The sequence below is a fragment of the Canis lupus genome, chromosome 16 (assembly GCF_003254725.2).
Source record: "Canis lupus dingo isolate Sandy chromosome 16, ASM325472v2, whole genome shotgun sequence".
In the NCBI taxonomy this organism is placed as follows: domain Eukaryota; kingdom Metazoa; phylum Chordata; class Mammalia; order Carnivora; family Canidae; genus Canis; species Canis lupus.
In genome coordinates this window covers 51,374,452-51,394,713 of record NC_064258.1, presented here as the reverse complement: position 1 = coordinate 51,394,713, position 20,262 = coordinate 51,374,452, and the positions used below count along the sequence as shown (strand labels likewise).

General features: G+C 34.1%; 1 long non-coding RNA gene across 1 annotated transcript in view; it reads left to right on the top strand.

Moving 5' to 3' along the window:
• LOC112675265 (uncharacterized) overlaps positions 1 to 19,332 on the top strand; it is a 29,465-nt gene extending 10,133 nt beyond the window's left edge. Inside the window, exons 5-7 of the long non-coding RNA XR_003145844.3 lie at positions 2,941 to 8,986; positions 13,749 to 13,907; positions 19,246 to 19,332. This is a non-coding gene — a long non-coding RNA (uncharacterized LOC112675265). The remainder of the gene's footprint in view (positions 1 to 2,940; positions 8,987 to 13,748; positions 13,908 to 19,245) is intronic.
• The last annotated feature ends 930 nt before the right edge of the window (positions 19,333 to 20,262 follow it).

The following is a 20,262-nucleotide window of genomic DNA, read 5'->3' as shown; positions in this document are numbered from 1 at the left end:
ACTATCAGATGTCACCTATGCTACTTAACCGTATATCATAATGCCCATTAAACTATGTGCCTATGAACGTATGGAAATAATACTAAATAATGCTGGGCACAGAGGCTCAGTGCACCCATGCATCAGTATAAGTAATAAAATGTTTTACTGACTAGAGATGTGGTACTTTAAGACAGGGTTACAAAAAGTCCCCAGTGCCCTCTTTAAGGGAATATGTCAAATGATTTCATTGGATATTATTCCCATGTAAACTAACAAAAATGAGAGATGTACCTAAACTCTCCTTTCTCTTACTAATGGGTCAACTGAAGAGAATCACTTGAGTTTAAGAATTTGCTAAGGCCCTAATTGTGTCCTTCTATCTTTCTCAAGGAGTGACACAGCTGGGTGCAGGACATAACTGCAAATACCAGGATGACTATTATAAACCATGAGAGCATAATTATTTGGTTTATAGCATAAGAACTCTCCAGTAGGCTACCATTACAGATTAGTGAAGAGCATTGTACCTCTAAAATCAACAAAGAGCTGATGAATATGCAATCCATAAAATTTGAGATCTAAACACTGGTTAAAGTATTGTTGTTTTCTAATTCCTATGTAGCATTTCTTTAATAAGAGTCAGTACTGCAAAAGAAAAAAAAGGAAATGGGTCGATATTGCAAAACTGGTGAAAATGTTTACAACTAAAAATTTGTAACAGATTCTATCTACAATGGAATATCTATTAGCCTCCATGGTCAGAAAGACTCTTTCAAATGCATTGTAAATGTTTTATGTTTTATCCTAATTTAAGGGGTAATGTTGCTTAATATCACCATAGTTTTATTGTAATTCTTCATAAATATTAGATATTTCTTAGCCTTAGTGAATGGTGGTAAATATAGGCAATATAAAGTTGTAAATATTATTTAAGGACATTAATTAGTGAAATAATTACTTTGGTAATCATTTGGGTTCTCTAAGTACATGTTAGAATATTCCTTCTCTACCATTTTGAAGGTAAATTGACTATATTAACTTTCTTTGGTCAATGAACCATGTTGAGAAGTGATGTGCACCCCCTCCAAACCGAGGTGTGAAGATCCAAGAAGGGGTTTTCCAAAATCTCCTTCTTACTGCCACAGTGCCTTGCAGTACTCCAGATGTGATCCCTCTTTCATTATGGGCCCTGAAGGGAGGCAGAGAGTTTGATGGAGACTCTAGACAATCCAAGATTTCCAAAAAGCACAAGCAAGAACTAAGCCTTTATTGGGGAGTAATTTGCTGCTACAGCATAACCTAGACTATCTTGACAGCTACCACGTTGGGGTGCTTCCATAACAAAACATAACAAACATGGCATCGTGTTAGTGGTCGATTGGAAAACAAGAAGGGAACAGATGCTGCAGATGGAATGCTGATGACCCATCATGAAAAGTAGCCAAGGATTTGGAAAACTGTTGCCTCCCTTAACTTGAGAAGGTGACCACATATCCAAAGAATCCACGGATCTAGGGAAAGAGATTGCAAAGTAGAATATTAATTCTGAGTGTTTATTGATAGGGCTCCATTTGGGAAATGCAGTATAAAAAAAAAAAGCAATCTAAGAAAGGAGAGTAGAGTTTTAACAGCAGGAATAAAAGAGAAAAAAAAAAGTGCAGAAAAGTAGGGACTTGCAGTGTTGGATGTGGCAAATGGTCCTCAATCCCAAATGACAAATGATAAAACTGAAAAGGTACTTGAGAGTTAAGGCCAATTACATACAACTCAACCTTGTGGTAAATAGCAAATCAGTGCAATAGTCATCTGACCCATTGTTAAAATATCTAAATAAATTAAAGTGCCTCAAAGCAGAGACATTTACACTTGTGGCATCCAGTAAATCCTTTGAATTTAAGGAGTGGCTCAGAGAAAGGCTCAATGTGGGACTATTAAATCTAAGTCTTTTAAAGTCAAGGTATCTACAATTAATTTGTGATAAAAGGCATGGGAGAAAAGCAATATCTGTAGCAAATCTAAGAACTGTCTAGAAATAGCTGTAGATGTAGCTGTTAGCTCATGGAGGTCAACAGAAATAAAGTAGATAAGCCAAGTAAGTTTTAATTGATTTGTACAAAGAAATTAAATAAATAACCCACAGGCCATAACTAAGAATGTCTAAGATTTCGAACCTCCAACTTTCAATGATAATGAAGCAGTCTGAGAAAACTGATTACCTCAAGGAAAAAAATAGTTTAATGCATATTGGCTATAGCATACAGACAAGGAGAATAAAGAAAAAAGAAGCATCTCCTGGTACGAAGAAGTCAGGGAACAGAGTTTGTAATTACAGACTGGAGAGTCCCTTTCAGGAAAAGGATTTGCAAGCTAAATAAGAAATATTATCCACCATCAACGTTAGAGACCTTGCCAACAACACCCAGTGGGATCCAAAAGCACTATGATCTCTCATGGCCTATCTTCCTCAGTGGGAGTGTTTATCATGGCCACACCTGCCCTAGTCCTGCCATTTTATATTGGGTGTGTGTGGCATCTAATTTTTCTTTTTCAGTTCATAGATTTCTAGATGGAAGGAGGCACATGCTGAGTAGGTGATGAAAATATTAGTCATTACTTAAGCTTGAACGTTTAGGTGGACCCACTGACTAATGGACTTTGAGTATCATCTGTCACAGGGTGTGAGCAGATCCGGCATATAGGGAAGAGGATATGCTGAATATTTAGTGACAAAAAAGTCATACCGTAATCATCATTAGTATTCCGTGTAATATCCAGTTCCCCTTGAGGCACATGACCTTCCCCACCAACTTAACCTTGAATGAGGCCATTTAAATTGTATAATAATATGAAAAGAATTGGCGTATGCCTATTTCATATGCAAGTTTTGATAACCCTTGTGCATTTCTTATATTTTTCTCTCCCTCTCTATGCTTTCTTTTTCCTTCTACTGTGTTCCAGATGGTAGCTGTTTTTCAGCTGAAGTTCAAGAATAAAGACACTATGGAAAAACACCCTTCAGTAAATCTGAGAGGCACACGCAGCATGAATGAGAGATAAGCCTATGTTATTTAAAATCACTAAAATTTGGAGGGTCTTTGTTACTAGAGCATGATCTAGATTATCTTGCTTACACATTTTACACAGTTGATTTGATGTGAAACAACTGTAAACTGCTCCTAGGTTTTATATCAGGGGTCTATTCTACTAGCTGTCATGATCTTTAGAATTTCCTCATTCAATCAAAATAGCTTTAACTGAACAGCCTTTTTGATATTTGAGGGAGGATAGATGGAATATTGGGCCTGAAAGAAATTTGGGAAGTATCTGGCTATTGGATTGGTAATAACTTACTAAGCATGTAATCAATGACAGAAAAAAAGAGATTGACTTATTTTACTATGTAAGCATTTAAAAAGTTTTTCTCCTATACATAAATAAATGACAAGAAAAATATACCAGGCAAGTGTTTATAACATATACAACAAAGAGTTACTATCGTTATTAAAGCAAATAAGATAAACACTGGCAGCAAGACTAAAATAACAATACAGAAAAGACAAAATGTAAGTGAACATTAAACACTGTAGGTGAAATGTGAATATTAAAGTTTAGGTTAATGAGTAATCATAGAATTCCAATGAAAACAATGAAATTCCATATTTTGTGTATGAAAAAGGCAAGATCTTCAAAATGGTTAAGGTATTGTTAGACATCCTCACAGGCTAATGAGGGCTCCTTTGAACATAGCAAATTTTGACAGTTATATACAGTTTATTTTTAAAAATCGGATTTGTGACCTTGTAATTTTATTTCTAGGAGTGTATCCTTAAGGAACAACCATGAGCATTAAAAAAACCCACATTTGTGCAAAAAGATGCTCATCACTTATACATTAATAGTTTTAAAAAGCTAAAAACAATGTAAAAGTCCAGAAGAATTTAATTCCTGAGTAATTTATGTTGTATCTTCTTAAGGGCTCCTGCAGTTTTTAAATTGTGTCTATTAGAATTTCAAGAAAATGTGAAAATTCTTATATAATCTCTTTCAATAAAAGAATAATTAACCACAAAATATGAAAGTCTTAAATATATTTTATCCTTGAAATGAGGATTAGGAAAAAAAACTAGAATTTTATTTTTACCCTCAGTATTATCAAAACTTTCTCCTAACCTTGAATTAGTTTCTTAGAATACAAAATAGAAGCAAGCCCATTAAGTCTTTTGCAAAAAGGAGGGAAGGGAAAAAAGGAATATTGTTAGTTTAATGAATAATCAAAATATGTGGCTCTTTTTTATTCTAAATATGAGTCACTGACAATAGGCAAATAGTAAAATGCACATGTACTAAAAAATATTGGAGGAAGTATGGGGAAAAGTGCATCCTGAAGACCAGCTATATTCAGACACACATCCTTCTCCTGCAAGCTTCTGAATCACATATACTGGGAAATGTTATTCTGATGCTATGGTCATTTCCTTGAGTGAAGTTTAATGTTCTTTCTGAAAAATAAATGTACTTCCTTAAAAGTATCTGCAAACCTAATTTAAATGTTCCTAACATTTTACTCTTTATTTAATTTCCATGTAATTTGAAGTGAGAAGGAAAGATAAAAGCTTTTAAAAAAAGTATTAACTTCATTTTGTATCACTCAATTTTAACAAATTAGTACATAATCCAATGAACACAGGATAGTTAATATCTTGTGTTGATTATACTTAAAATATACATTGCATCAATATAAAAATGAACTTAGTTAGGAAAGGAATCAAATAAGTGTCAAGATCACTATTTTTGTCAATTGTTTCCTATCAAAATCAATGAAGATTAATTTGAAAGGAGCATCAACGTTATCTAATTACACTAAATAAGAACTGAGATGACAAAAGGAAGCATTTTAGTTACAGGAAAAAGTGTAGTAATTAAACTTGCCATTTACTTCCAGAGTTTCATGTTTTTTTTAGATACTTTTGCAAAATATGGTATACAATCGTACTGTACTGGTTTTAAGACTTGCATTAAAAATAACTGAATAGCTATCACATTAATAAATCTTTGAGAAAAATAAATAAATAAATAAATATTTGAGGAAGTACCTTCTCACCAATTATTTTACAGTGTCACCACATTTTTATTTTCTTTAATTAGAAATGACCTTACAGGTCACATGATGAGAGTAAGGAACTGAGGCTAAATTATTTTTCAAAAGCTACATTGCAAATTAAAATCCAAGCTAGGTGTGGAGTTCAGACACCGTGTAGTTTACTCAATCAACAAATTGACTAACATTTTTTAAAGGAAGGAAAGCAGTGTGATTTTCCCAGTTTGATGAATAATCATGGATTTTTCCAGAGCTGTGCAGTGCTTCTAACACTGTAATGTTAACAATGTTTTTAATCATGTTTGTTGGTCTTTAATAACATTTGTTCGTCTTTAATAATGTTTGTTGAATTGAGTCAAACTGAACTACTTTAAAATATATGTGAGTATCCAGAGTAATTTCTTTTGGATTCATTATGAAGGTAATGTTCTTGATTTCAGTAGATAAGAATAAAATCTACATTTCTGCATGGAACTGCAGGTGTTCAGTGCCTGTAGCATCAACAAAATTACATCAATTAATTTGAAAAAAAATATGCACAAATCTATTAGAAAAGAAAGATTGGCCAAAATTTAAGAAAAAAGACAATTCCCATATTAATCTTTTTGGTAAACTTTGTCCTATTCCATTGTAATATTTTATTTACACAAATATGTATATGTCTACAAGCTATTTCATCATTTGAAAGTATCATTTTAACATGTAAAAATACCAAATTAACTTTTAATCTGGATGTTAATGATACTCATTTTGTTAATGAAAAGCAAGATCTAATTCACTACTGTGAGTGATATTTGTTGATTGGATTAAGCTATCATCTTTCCATGAATAACTGAAGCCAATATACATAAAACCACATGCTGTGTCTACATATATATTGACTAAAGTGAGTAATGAAAATGAAGTATTTTCAGTAGCATGCAAATATTCTAGAGTATTTGTATAATATTTATTATCTGGATAACATCAGAATCAAGTCTCTCTTCCACTAAGAATGTACAGATAGGCAGTTTACATGATTATTAAACATAGGAACACTAAGAAAAAACATCATTGTATCAGAGTCCTGGTTTTGCTATTACTGACTCTGTGATGTTTCCAAGTCAATTAATTTTTCAAAGTCTCCATCTCCTCATCTATAAAATGGGAATTATAATAGTACTTAAATTATGGAGTTGTTGTAAAGATCCAATGAAATAGTGTATTTAAATACTTAGCAATATTTCTGGCATAAGATAAATTCTCAATTCTCAATATATTTTATCAGTTATATTTCAAAAGTGACATTCACAAAATCACTTTATACCAGAAGAATGATAACAGTTTAAAAATCTTATTGGCTAAAAAAGAAAAAAAGTGACTTATCATCTATAAGGTGGAAAGAACAATGGGGAAAAGAAGCCAATCCCATACTTTATGAGTGGCCATATAAAGTAAGTCAAATGTTACAGTGCACTTGGCTTAAGCTATTTATTCACGTTTTCTTCAGCCTTTACCTTCCCACAAAAAAATATTAGTCTAAAATGTATCTATACTTAAAGTTAATTTTTCTGTAATTTTCAATCATCTCCCTGAAAGTTTATCTCCTATATCACCTATCCTATTCTCAGGCACCATGATATTGCCCCATGAAATTTAACTGAGTTTGTATCTAATAATCTCCCTGATACCAGACTAACACCTAAGCTCCCAAACAAAAGCAGTTGTTTACAGAAGAAGAGGAAAAGAATGCTATGAATGATATTTTAAAATTAACGAACTCAAATGTGAGTATCTAAAAATGCATCATTTTTTAAGTTTTTAACGTTTACCTGTCCCACCTTTTGGGAATGAGAATGTGTTTGTGATTCTGGGTTGGAATGGGTGCCAGAATTTCCAAAAGAAGTCTGAGTTTGAGGGATGTGTGCTAGCAATTCGAGCAAATCTGTGTTTAAGGATGTGAGACGGACCATCATCCAGTGCCTAGCCTGCAGCACGTACCAAGTCAGCACTTTACTGGCTTCCTGAGTCTTCACCCAGACATAGGCGGCAAGATCAAACGAGTAGAATTTGCTATAGCTATTTCAGCCAGAATGTGGCAGCTCTCTTCATTAAAAAAAAAAAATCCTGTTTCCATAGTTCTCAAAATAGCCATAATTTATAAAGAATGAAAATTAAGTATTTTCTGTTTAACAATTATAATCTTCTAGATTTTATCCATGACCTAATGTAAAAATAATTTATTGTGGGTATATAGGATATTTATCTAAAATATGTTTATAGTTACTAAAATTTAGAGGGCAGAAAAAGGATAAAGCATGGTCTGTGTGGAAATTTTTCTATGATCTATAGTTATGTTCACCTCCATCATTAAGGAAAAGCAATCCACTAGTGAGTATTTGGCTTAACGTATACAATTAACCAGAGATAAATTTATGCTGCTAAGCAGTGCTGGCCAGGAAAAAAAATAAGTTTTGGTTTATATTATTATATACCTCTAATTACTAAAGGAGATTATGCATATTAATCAGTTTCCCCAAATGGATTTTAGGAAGAAAAGAAACTCCAAGAAGTTAAGTCACTAAGCTTAATGTACCAGCCTCGGAGAAGATGAGCCACCTGGAGCAGGAATTATAGGGTCTAGGATGGGATGTTTTGAGAAGTAGCAAGAGTTCACTAGAGCAACTGCAAAACACAAATTGGTGTTTAGATGATGCTGTGAAACCCAACAAGGATTCAGTGATATTACCAGGTTAAATAATTTGCCCAAGAAGACACAGATAGGAAGTACTAGAGAAGCGACCTGAACTGGTGGGTGTGAGCAGTGGTGATTTGGATTTAGAGATGCAGTGTCACCCCCTGATAGTGAGAACTGCCCCACTTTTAGATAGGATAGGCAGTTAATGATACTTTTTAGTTTTTTATAACTGTTGCCTTTTCCCCTTTCATGCTGGTCAGTGAATGGCCTGAATCATTATTTAAATAAATTGGTGCTAAGTGGGCTCCATTTGCTCAGTGCCAACAGGTGGCTTAGGGAGAAATGAAATAGGCTGGCTCAGAAAGTATTCTACAACAATTCTACGCAGTCCAGTTCTTTCCCCAAATTACAATGTTGATTAAAAACCTGCCACTGTTCCATTTTTACAATATATGCTCTAAACTTTTTTCTGCCCTTTAGCCTACCATACAAGGCCACATGCAAACTACAGACGGAAGCACCTTCTATATAGCAATAGGCAGGTACTTAGAAACTCGCTGAAATACAGTTTCCTACTGGACCAAGTGCTTAACTCCATTAGTGCCATAGGCTGATTAAATCACCCACATTACATTTCAACGGTGTTTCAGCCAATTAAGCCAGCTCAATTCATCTCTGCTTTCTGGGGTCATAAAGACATTAGAAACAAATTTACGATCCGGCTTGTTAGTGAAATGACTTGTGGAGCTGTTTTTAAATCAGAGTGGCTAAATTAATAATTAAAAAAAAGTTTAAAATGATCTGAAATGGGTATTTTTTTAAATATTCAAAGCCATCATGATATGGCCTTAATTACATTTAGAAAATGCTTTTTTCTTTCTTTCTCTAAGCAGACTTAGAAAGCAGTGAACTGAGTGAACCAACCAACTGGAACAGAGGAAGAAATAAGCTGAATTCATTTTCAGTCAGGTGACCCCATTGTGGAACTATCTTCTCATAGCATTCAGTTCCCCTGAATGATAATTCCACCAAGCAGCTCACAGGAGAGGGTAGATTTGATCCCTAAAGTAACATGCATCTAGTAAATGCAGGTTAGCCAATTAAGTTGTGCAATTTCTAGAACTATGCAGATACTGCTTTAATATCCCTGCCCCTCACTCATCAAGCCCACCACAGAGCACCATCTATCATCAGATGTTTGACCAAAATGAAAACAGAGAGCTGACCAGGTATGATTAAAAGGGATTTATATAAATTGACAACAGCAAATGCTATGTGAATTAATACATTTCTATTTCATGATGTTGGAAAGAATTGTGAGCTTTTATTGTTCATAATATAGTTTTACAGAAAGTTTAGAGAAACTTTGTATTGAAGGATCCTTGACAAATTTTGATAAGATAAAAAATGTTTTTCTAATATAAACTCACTCAAGAATTTGAATATGGTTACATCCCGGATCAACCATTAGAGTACCTCTCACTTATAAATAATCTTTGGATTCAAGAGCCGCCCTTCGTGGTCTTAAAATCAATTTGTCCAGTAATTGGTTAGATAATAAGTTTGCTTATTATAAGAGACACTAGTATCAATAGCAGCTTTCACAAAGTAGGATTTGTTGTTGTTTAGTTTGTCTATATATACTTTCTTTGTTTTTAAATCTAATGCTCCATAGATGCAGCCATCATATGACGGCTCTGTTTGAAAAATTCGTCCAAGAACCAATCACCTTGTTAGTGCTCTATCATTCCTGTGTTGTTTCCCTCCAAGCCATTGTTTAAGATGGCAAACCTAACAATTCTGCATTTTAGCCAGCAGAAAAAGGAAAAAGCAAACAGAGAACACCCCTATGTTTAAGAATACAATTCAGAAGCTATGTATTTCACCTGCATTATATGTCATTTGCATAACTTATTCATAGGAAAATACCTCGCTCCAAAGGTGGATGGATAATGTTGCAGTTTCTGACCAGCCTTGTACTCAGCTTAAACAGCCATTATCATGGGGAAAAGGGGAGAATAAATATCAGGATACAAAGAACAAACTGTGATACAGATGAGAAATATACAATCACCTTAAGACCTTAAGTAGGTATGTAGCTAGAAAAGATGCTCCAGGATGTCAGAAAAGGAAAATTTCACATAGTATAGTGTTTGGGGACTTTACTCCTATCTAGTCTCTAGTAATGAGGTGTTGAAAAGTGCATCTTCTAATAAAGCCGCAATCTGCAGTGCTCCACAGACTAACCACCAACAAATGCAAACTGACACTTCTGAAATGGATTAATGTGCATATCAACAATCTCCTAATGGCTTTCATCCTTTCTATCACATTTGACCTTGCCTTTTGGAGGCATTTGATAAATGATTAATTATTCATTCTAGAACTTGATCCTTGAACAACTAAACTACTTCCCGGAAGCAAATATGGATGTGTATTAGAGCATCAGAATCAATCAATTATTCATTGATTGTATGCCTTGTATTTGCCTAGTGTGTGCCAATCTCTATCTTAGGCAGTCTGGGAGATATAAAAATAATGGAATACATGGTCTCTGACCTCAAAGGACTTACAATTAGAATGAAACAAATACCAAACAGGATGTGTGGTCTAGGGTTGTTATATCTGACTATATTAGTGTCTGTCCTCAGGGTCTTCCATTCAGCCCTGAGAGCCTCCACCAAATTACAACCTGTCTCCAGAGCATTTGGGAGGAAAGCTGATTCAAACAAACAGAAAATTCTGAAAATAAACAGTAATAAAAATTTTGGTGATAATGAGGGAAACAGAAAAACACAGATCCAAATTTTAGATTATAATTTTAATATACTGTTATCATCATCACAGGAATAAGTGACAAAACAAATACAGGACTCAGATATGAACACTTCCGAGGGTTACTGATGGATAGAAGAAGGAATAAAGGAATAAGGATAATCACATGCTGGAAGTGCAAGGGAAAATATAGAAAGAGGGGAAGGAAAGTTGGAGGAAAAGATTTATATCTCAGGAGAACAGCATTGCCCTAATCTCAAAACTGGACAAATATATTTCTGGAAGACTAGAAACCAATAAATCCAATGGACATAGATGCAAAAATACTTAACAAAATATTAGTAAATCAAATCCAACAATGTATAAAAATAACTATACACTATGACCAAGTGGGATTTATCATAAGTATGCAAATTTGCTTCAATAGTACTAAGCCAATTAATGTAATTCATCACATCAACAGGCTAAAGAAGAAAAATCACATGATCATATCAATAGATGCAGAGAAGCATTTGACAAAATCCAACATCCAATCATGGCTCAAAACTCTCAGCAAACGGGGGTAGAGGAGAATTTCCTCAAGTTGATAAAGAATATTTGCAACAAACATAGCTTACATTATACATAATGGTAACAAACTCAATGCTTTCCTACTAACGGCACCACTGCCTTTCAAGATCATACTGGAAACACCAACTAATGCAATAAAACAAGAAAAGGAAAAGGGTGTCCAGATTAGGAAAGAAGAAATAAAACTGTCATTGTCCACAGATGATATTACAATCAGTGTTGAAAATCTGAAAGAATAAATTAAAATAAACCTCGTGGAATTATTATGTTGTTATTGCAAAGTTGTAGCACAAAATCTTAATATACAAAAGTAACTATCCCAAATATCAGCAATGAACGAGTCAAATTTGAAGTCAAAAACACAATACCACTTAAACTAACATCCCTCAAAAAGAAAAACTTAGGTGTAAATCTAAAATAATGAAGTTTTTGAGAAAAATTATAAAACTGTTAAAAATGCAATTAAATGGAGAGTTCATATTCACGGATAAGAAGACTGAATATTGTCAAGATGTCAGTTCTTAACCAACTTGGTTGACAGAGCCAGTCTTAATCAAAATACCAGCAAGTTCTTTGTTGATATTGACAAAATGATTTGAATCTTTTATGGAGAGTCACAAGACCCAGAACAGCCAATACAATATTGAAGAAGAACAAGGTTGGAGGACTGATCCTACCTGACTTCAATGTGCCAGGAAGCTGCAGTAATGAAGACAGTATGTGATTGGTGATAGATTAGACAAAAGATCAATGAAATAAAATAGCGCAGGGGATTCCTGGGTGGCTCAGTGGTTTAGTGTCTGCCTTCAGCCCAGGGCATGATCCTGGAGTCCCGGGATCGAGTTCCACATCGGGCTCCCTGCATGGAGCCTGCTTCTCCCTCTGCCTGTGTCTCTGCCTCTCTCTCTCTCTCTGTGTCTCTCATGAAAAAATAAATAAAATCTTTAAAAAAATGAATAAAATAGCCCAGAAGTAGTGCTCCCCATAAATAAATACATCAACTGATTTTTGACAAAGGAGCAAGGCAATATAATGAAGCAAAGACTGTGTTTTCAACAAATCTTACTGGAACAACTCTATCTACCTGCAAAAATAGTAAATCTAGTCACAGACCTTCTACCCTTCAAAATGATGAACTCAAAATGTATCATTAATCTAAATGTATAATGCAAAAGTATAAAAACCCCTATAAGAGAGCATAAAAGAAAATTTAGACAACTTGGATAAGGAATGGCTTTTTACATAAAACCTCAAATGCATAATTCACAAAAGAAAGAGTTGAACAGCTAAACTGCAATAAAATTAAAATTAAAAAAAATCTACTCCATGAAAGATGCTATCAACAGAATGAAAAGACAGCACACATTAGGAGAAAATACTTACAAGAGACAAATATGATAAAGACTATAATCTAAAATATACAAAGAACTCTTAAACTCAGCAATAAGAAAATATACAACCTAATTACAAAGTAGATCAAAGACCTTAAACAGACACCTCACCAAAGAAGATAAAGAGTTGGCAAATAAGCATACGGAAAGCATACGATTATTCCAGATCATAAGTCATCAGGGAATTGTAAATTAAAACAGTGAGATGCCACCGCCGTAGACCTATTAGAATGGCCAAAATCTAGAACACTGACAAAGATGCAGAGCAAAAGGAAGTCTCAATAGGAATTATAAAATGGCACAGCCACTTTGGAAGGCAGTTTGGAGATTTCTTAAAAACTAAACCTACTTTTACCATCTGATCCAGCAATTGTACTCCTTGGTATTTACCCAAATGAATTGAAAACTTTTGTCCACACAAAAGCCTGTACATGAATATTTATGGAACCTTTGGATATTTATAGAAGCTCTATTTGTAACTGCCAAAACTTCGAAGTGGCCAAGATGCCCTCCGATAGATAAAATAATAAGTAAACTGGGGTATATTCAGACAATGGAACATTATTCAGCACTAAAAAGAAGTGAGTTATCAGGCCACGAAAAGACATAGAAGAAACTTAAATGCCTATTACTAAGTAAAAAAAAAAAAAAAAAAAAAAAAATCAGTAAAAACTTCATACAGTATGATTCAACCAAGTGACATTCTGGAAAAGGCAAATATACACAGACTAAAATGATAAGTGATTGCTAGGATAGGGAAGTGAGGGATAAATAGAGCACAGAGCAGTTTTTTAGACCAAGGAAACTATTGATACTATAATAATGGACATGTGACAATATTAATTTGTCCAACCCCATAGAATATATGAAACTAAGAATGAACCCCAATGTAAATTATGGGCTTTGAATGATAATGATGTGTCAAAGTTTATCAGTTATAAAAAAAAAAGAGACCACTCTGATGGGGGATGCTGACATTGGGAAAGGCTACATATATGTAGGGCAGGGATATTGGGAATATCTGTAACTGCCTCCTAATTTTGTTATGAACCTAAAATGTTTTAAAAGTTTTAAAAGTACAGTCTCTTTTAAAAGATATATAGGAGATACAGATATATATAGATATAGATATATATATACATATATATATAAATTACTGAAAAGAAAATTGGAATAAAACTGAAACAACATAAAAAATTGAATGGTGTGTTATAGAGCAGTATAATTACAGCTGTGTTCTTTTTTTCTTTCACAGAAACTGTTTGCTCTATCTATTAGAGAGCACGCACAAGCTCACAGGCAGAGGGAGAAGCAGACTCCCCACCTAGCAGGGAGCCCAAGGGGAGCTCCATCCAAGGACCCTGGGATCATGACCTGAGCCAAAGGCAGATGCTCAATGGACTGAGCCACCCAGGTGCCCGAATAAAATTTATTTTCAAATAGGACATGCCAGAAAATTTAAACACCATTTCAGCAACTGATTCATCAAATTGTATTATTTTTTTTAAAGAAGGACTAATTTTGGTTGTCACATGTAAATGACTACAGTGCCATTAAAATAAAAAAAAAAATCAGTAAAAACATTTGTTCCCAAACTCTGAATTCTAAAATAAAGATGACACTAAATGAAGATGACACTAAAATGAAGATGACATATGAATAAATAAGAGGGGGGGGGATTCTTTAAAAATCTAACAAGGTGGGTTGGGGAAGAAGAACTTTCAAGATAACAGTGTTCTATGAGAGACTCCTAACTCTGGGAAATGAACAAGGGGTGGTGGAAGGGGAGGTGGGCAGGGGGATGGGGTGACTGGGTGTCGGTCACTGAGGGGGGCACTTAACAGGATGAGCACTGGGTGTTATGCTATATGTTGGCAAATTGAACTACAATAAAAAAATATACAAAAAAAAAAAGATAACAGCGTTCTAAGCAAGTAACTATAGTGAGCTATTTATTCATTCCTACTTAACTCCTTTTTGTTCTAGTAGATATTGGGCCTGGAGTCAGCTTTCATGAAATCCTCTGCTTCTGTGTAAAATTGTCCTGAAATTGCAGACTTAGATTCTGACATCTGTCTGTATGGTATCAGCTCAGAAGCCTGTACTGTTGGTCGTTTCCTGAAGTAACAATAGTTGAGCTGCTTACAGTTCTATCTATGAAGCTCTGAGCTCTTTGTGGGAGAAGACATTTCTAATCTCCAGCTTTTAGCAAAGATTTCAAGAAGTAAGAGAAGAGCAGAAACCATCAATAGATGACAAGACTAGATGCCTGTGTGTAATTTACTACACTGACCCAAAATTTCAAGAATGGAAGGGAGTAAATATACTCTATCATAGGTGCAATGAGTGGTTAAAAAGACCATTAGTATTTCTCCTGAGAGTACATGGGAGACATTTTATCAACAGGGAGGGTCTTCCTAAATATTCAGGGGATTTCTTTTAAGTGCACAACATCTGTAACAACTTATATTAATAAAAATTTACCTGAGTACAGCTAACCTCAGGAAAATCGAGTTTCTCTTTTAATGGGATTGCTTTTTTTCAGTAAGCCAATGCATTGTGTTAAGTAAGAAATATGGAGCATACCAAAAACAATTATTTCTAGCATACCACCTTTTTATGATGTAAATGACTGTCCACCTGGAAATCTGAAATGTAATTTAAATGTAAAAGGCATCTTGACTTTTTGTAATTTAGAGATTAATTTCAGAAAGCCAAAATCATGCAACTTGTCAGAGGATAGTAGTTAATGTGATTAAAATAATACAGTAAGTTCCTGGAAACAATGAAAAGCTGTAGCTTGTGTCCGATAATTCAGAGAGACAGAATATATTTAAAAATATAAATATAATAAAGTACCACACTCATAAGGAATCTTAGTTCTTTCAGAAGTTAGAAACTTGATTGTTTATTTTAAATAGTAAAGGATGTAAAAAAGTCCGCATAAAGCTTCGAAAACTACTCTGATGAGATATACCATTTCTGTCAACTGGAAAAATTACAAAAAGATGAAGGAAACACTTTCACTGCCTCTTGTTATGAACAGAATAGATATTCTAAGACCAATGTATCATATTAACAAGGAGAAAACAAAGTTTTAATCTTACAGTATTGTGATTTGTGACGTTAAGCTTTTGCGAATAACCCTACTAAAATGAGCAAATTTGCGAAAATTTTAGCCCAATCTCGTAAGTCTTCACATGTGTCATTATTATAAACCGAGGCAGTCTGCCAACTTCCTGTGACCTCTTAAACCCACTCAAATCTTAGTTTCATCATTTACATATGTAAAAAGACATTACTTTTAAAGTCAGTCACTCTCTTTTTCTATGGAAAACATTTTTTGCATATGTATTCCTATTTCTGCACAGCTCCTAAGGTAGTCTAAATCACTCATATTAATTTAACTCTTTTTTTTAATTTTTTTAATTTTTATTTATTTATGATAGTCACACAGAGAGAAAGAGAGAGAGGCAGAGTCACAGGCAGAGGGAGAAGCAGGCTCCATGCACCGGGAGCCCGATGTGGGATTCGATCCTGGGTCTCCAGGATCACGCCCTGAGCCAAAGGCAGGCGCCAAACCGCTGCGCCACCCAGGGATCCCTTAATTTAACTCTTGATGGAAGTAACTACCTCTTATTTTACTAGGAGTTTGATAATTGAAAACTGTCTCTTCTATGCAGGCATTTCAGAGATCAGCAAAGTCCATAAGCACATAGACAACAACCTACATCCTCATACATGCCAGTGACACAGTTTAAGAGGCAAAAAGAAAACAATAAAGTTGAACAGAAATAGAACTACTCCATGACATATTACATGAGAAAAATATATAATTATAAATGTGTATATATACCTGTGGGTACATTTGTGTATTTGTTCTGGGAAAGAACAGGTGGGTGAGTATGTGTGTGATGCCTAGTAACCGTTTTAGTATTCTCTCAAAAATTCTACAGACATCTAAAATTTATTCATCATTTAGTTCTATTAATATGTAAATTTGCATATTTATCTAAAGACCTGAGAAATTAAATTTCAGTTGACTTATTACATAATTGCCCTTGCTAGTGAAAAATATTTTCAGAATCATAATTCTTATTGAAAACACATTTATATTTTTCTTCCTTGTAAATATTATTTGGGCATAATATTAGCTTATCTGGTCAGTAAATAAACACAAGGAGTCTAGGAACCAGACTATTTAGTCTTACATAAGAAAATAAAAGCAACATTCATTTTAAAAAGTACAAAATATATTCCTTCATCATGGAAAAAAAAAAAAAAAGGATTTCCCCAGGGATTCATACCTGTTCATATAAACATGAATTGTTACATAAAACTACTTTTGAGCTGACAGTTTTTATGGGAATATTTTTCCATTTCAATGTGTAGAACATTGTAATCAGTAGACATTTCATGCTTTAATTTTTTTCTAGGAGTGTTTGTGTTCTCCTAATTTGATATTTATGTTATTAGCTTCTACAACATGATAAAAGCAGTACTTTTTGAGGAGGCTTTATAGTTTAATTCTTTAAAACATTCCAAGATAGGAAATATTTCCAATATACATAATGAGAGATAAAGGCTTCTCCTAAATTATAAGCACATAGAGCTTTACATTTGGTTTTACAACTTTGGCCAAGGTTTAAATGAAACAAACACACATATCATATCAGTCTAAATCTCCAAGGGCTATCTCCTTTCTAATGAGATAAAATATTGTATAAACAAACAAAAATGGCTGAAAACCAGGTCCTCTATCATGTCTTGTACAACCGAGAATAGGAAAATAGATCCCCATCTCTACATGACCGAGATCATCAATTGGCCAGTCAATAAATCCAGCTTTTCAATCATTAGTAACCACCAAAGAAAAATGATATATTGGCCATGAGGAAGCCAAACCACCCAAACTTGGTCAATATCAGAAACAGAACCACTAACAACTGAGAAAGAAGAAATGACAAAAGAGAAAAGATCATGAAGGTAAAATTTATTGTACTTAGGATTCATTGCAGGGACAAAAAAACTCACTTGAGTTCAAGAATTCCATATCTTACTCAATACATTTTAAGTGGCTTTGGCGACTGAATCATTTTGAGCATCTTAGTGGGACCTCCATCAACTGCCAAAGATGATTTTCAAAAAGTTAGTAGCATGATTCTCTTACAAATATAAACTAAGCATCTGTCAAAGATTTATTTAATTCAATAATGAGAGAACCAGCTATGTTGGAAAGCCAGTTGCTTAACGATTTTTATAAATTTGATAAATCTCATTCATAGAGATAGTGTATCTGAAGATATTTTAACTCTAATAATGAGCAACAACTTAGGCTTTATTTAAAATCATTCATCAGGGATCCCTTGGTGGCTCAGCGGTTTAGTGCCTGCCTTCGGCCCAGGGTGTGATTCTGGAGTCCTGGGATTGAGTCCCACATCAGGCTCCCTGCATGGAGCCTGCTTCTGTCTCTGCCCCCACCCCTCTCTCTCTCTGTTTTTCATGAATAAATAAATAAAATCTTTAAAAAATCATCAAATAAATTACTGAATTCTACATTTTAAATTGTGGTCACAGAACTATAGCTACATTGTTAATATAGCCCATAATTATGGATTCAAATATAAACAGTTGCTATTCCCATCCAGAATGAATGGAATCGTTAGAAATTTAGGAACAATAGACTTTTCATTTTATTAATAGAATTTTCCTATTATGAATATGCATAATTATCTTTTTAAAATTCTAACTCCAACTTTCTAATTTGATGGAATATTAAAGAACTCAAATCTATCTTTCCACAAATTTAAACAGATTTTAGATGTTTACCAAACTATGCGTGCTCACATATTAATTCGATGTGATATCTGATATCATTTGAGGTTATAACTTGAAACTATTGTTTTTATTTTGTCTGTGATTTACTTTTAAATTTTTAAGCATAGATGATGTTGTATTGCATTGGTTAATTTAAGCCAAAAGTGCAATTAGATGCTTTAATTGAGAATTCAATTAAAGGCATGCTCTAAGGGGACTACCACTAGCAGGTCATTTCTCTTTGCCTCTGATACACCAGATGGTTTGTCTTAAACTGGAACTGTTGGTTCTGTTGTACCATGTTTTGTGTGATACCCGTGTTTGTGTAATACAAATGAGTTCATAAAATTCTTAAGTAGGGAATGACATCATTTTCATGTAAAAATGTTTATTAATTTAGGTATAAAATTTCTCAACTTGTTGCTTTTTGCACCACCGAACCACAGTGGCTGTGCATAAAGTACACCAGGTCCATGAAATTCAACAAACTATAGAGAAATACGGTATTGAATACGATGCCTGGTCACCCTAAATTCTTGCTCTTTGCTCTGCTGGGTCAAAGGACCATTGCTAGAAATTCTCATCGGGTCTGTTTCTCTAATCTTATGTAACTTATCAGTCTCAAGCCTTTTTTTTTTTTTTTTTTTTTTTTTAAGATTTTATTTGAAAGGAGGAAGTGAGAGAGCACAAGTTTGGGAGGCAGAAGCAGGCTCCCCACTGAGCAATGGGCCTATGGGTGGGCTCAATCCCATAACCCTGGGATCACAACCTGAGTTGATGGCAGACACTTAACCTACTGAGTCACCAGGTGCCCCATCGTAAAGCCTTCTTTACATATTTTTCTATGAACTAACTTCAATGCATTTTTAATGGCAGATCTAAAATTTAGCATAGTATTACATATTTAAGATTTAATACGCTTGTTTTATCTGTAGGTTTGCTTGCTTGATTCTAAATATTCACGTGTACTGGAAAATTTGCTGTGAAACCTCTTTTCAATATAACCTAGTAGCAAGTTTAAGGTAATAATGTTCTTGCCTAATTCTGCCAATTAATTATTTCCATTATACTCCCAAATAAGTTAATATTTGTGCCTAATAACATTGATTCAGCCTCCTTTTTAAAATTTATAATTTTTCATAAGTAATTTTTTTAGGAACAGACTTACTCTCTTGGATTTCTGTTATTTAAGAACCTATTCTGTGTAGTCATTGGTACTATTTGTCAAATATTCCTGGCCTGTGCCTTCTGGACGCCTGGTAGTAGTGGGGGCCATATGTGTGGGTCTTATTTGTAAACTGTGAACAGCAATGATGCTTATCACTTGCAAAATAGAGACTTAATTGATGATGCAAGACTCAACTACAGAGCTTTTTTTTTTTTTTTTTTTTTTTTTTTAACTTTGGGCAAGGTGATTGACATCCTTCAACTAGTTGCTTCTCTGCCAGTTTGAGTTTGTGAGTTATGAGCAGCCTGGATCTTTGAGTTACTACCATTAGTGATGGACATAAAGCAAATGCAGGCAATTAAGCTTTGCTCAAGCATCTAGGATTTGGGGATATTTTGTTAACTGCTGCATAAATTAGCCTATCTTAACAGATGTGAAGTAAAACTATATCTAATGACAGAGGTACTCTTTATACTCACAGGCTAAAATTCATTGGTTACCTTGTATATTTGGGTACTTTGAGTTCTTATTTTTATTTTTTAAAAGATTTTATTTATTTATTCATGAAAGACACAGAGAGAGGCAGAGACATAGGCAAAGGCAGAAGCAGGTTCCCTACAGGGAGCCTTATGTGGGATTCGATCCTACAACCTGGGGATCATGACCTGAGGTAAAGACAGATGCTCAACCTCTGAGCCACCTAGGTGCCCCAGAGTTCTTATGTTTAAAGTAGAGCCAAACTTCATGTAGAATTATGTGAATGTAAAATCAGTCTCCCAAGTCA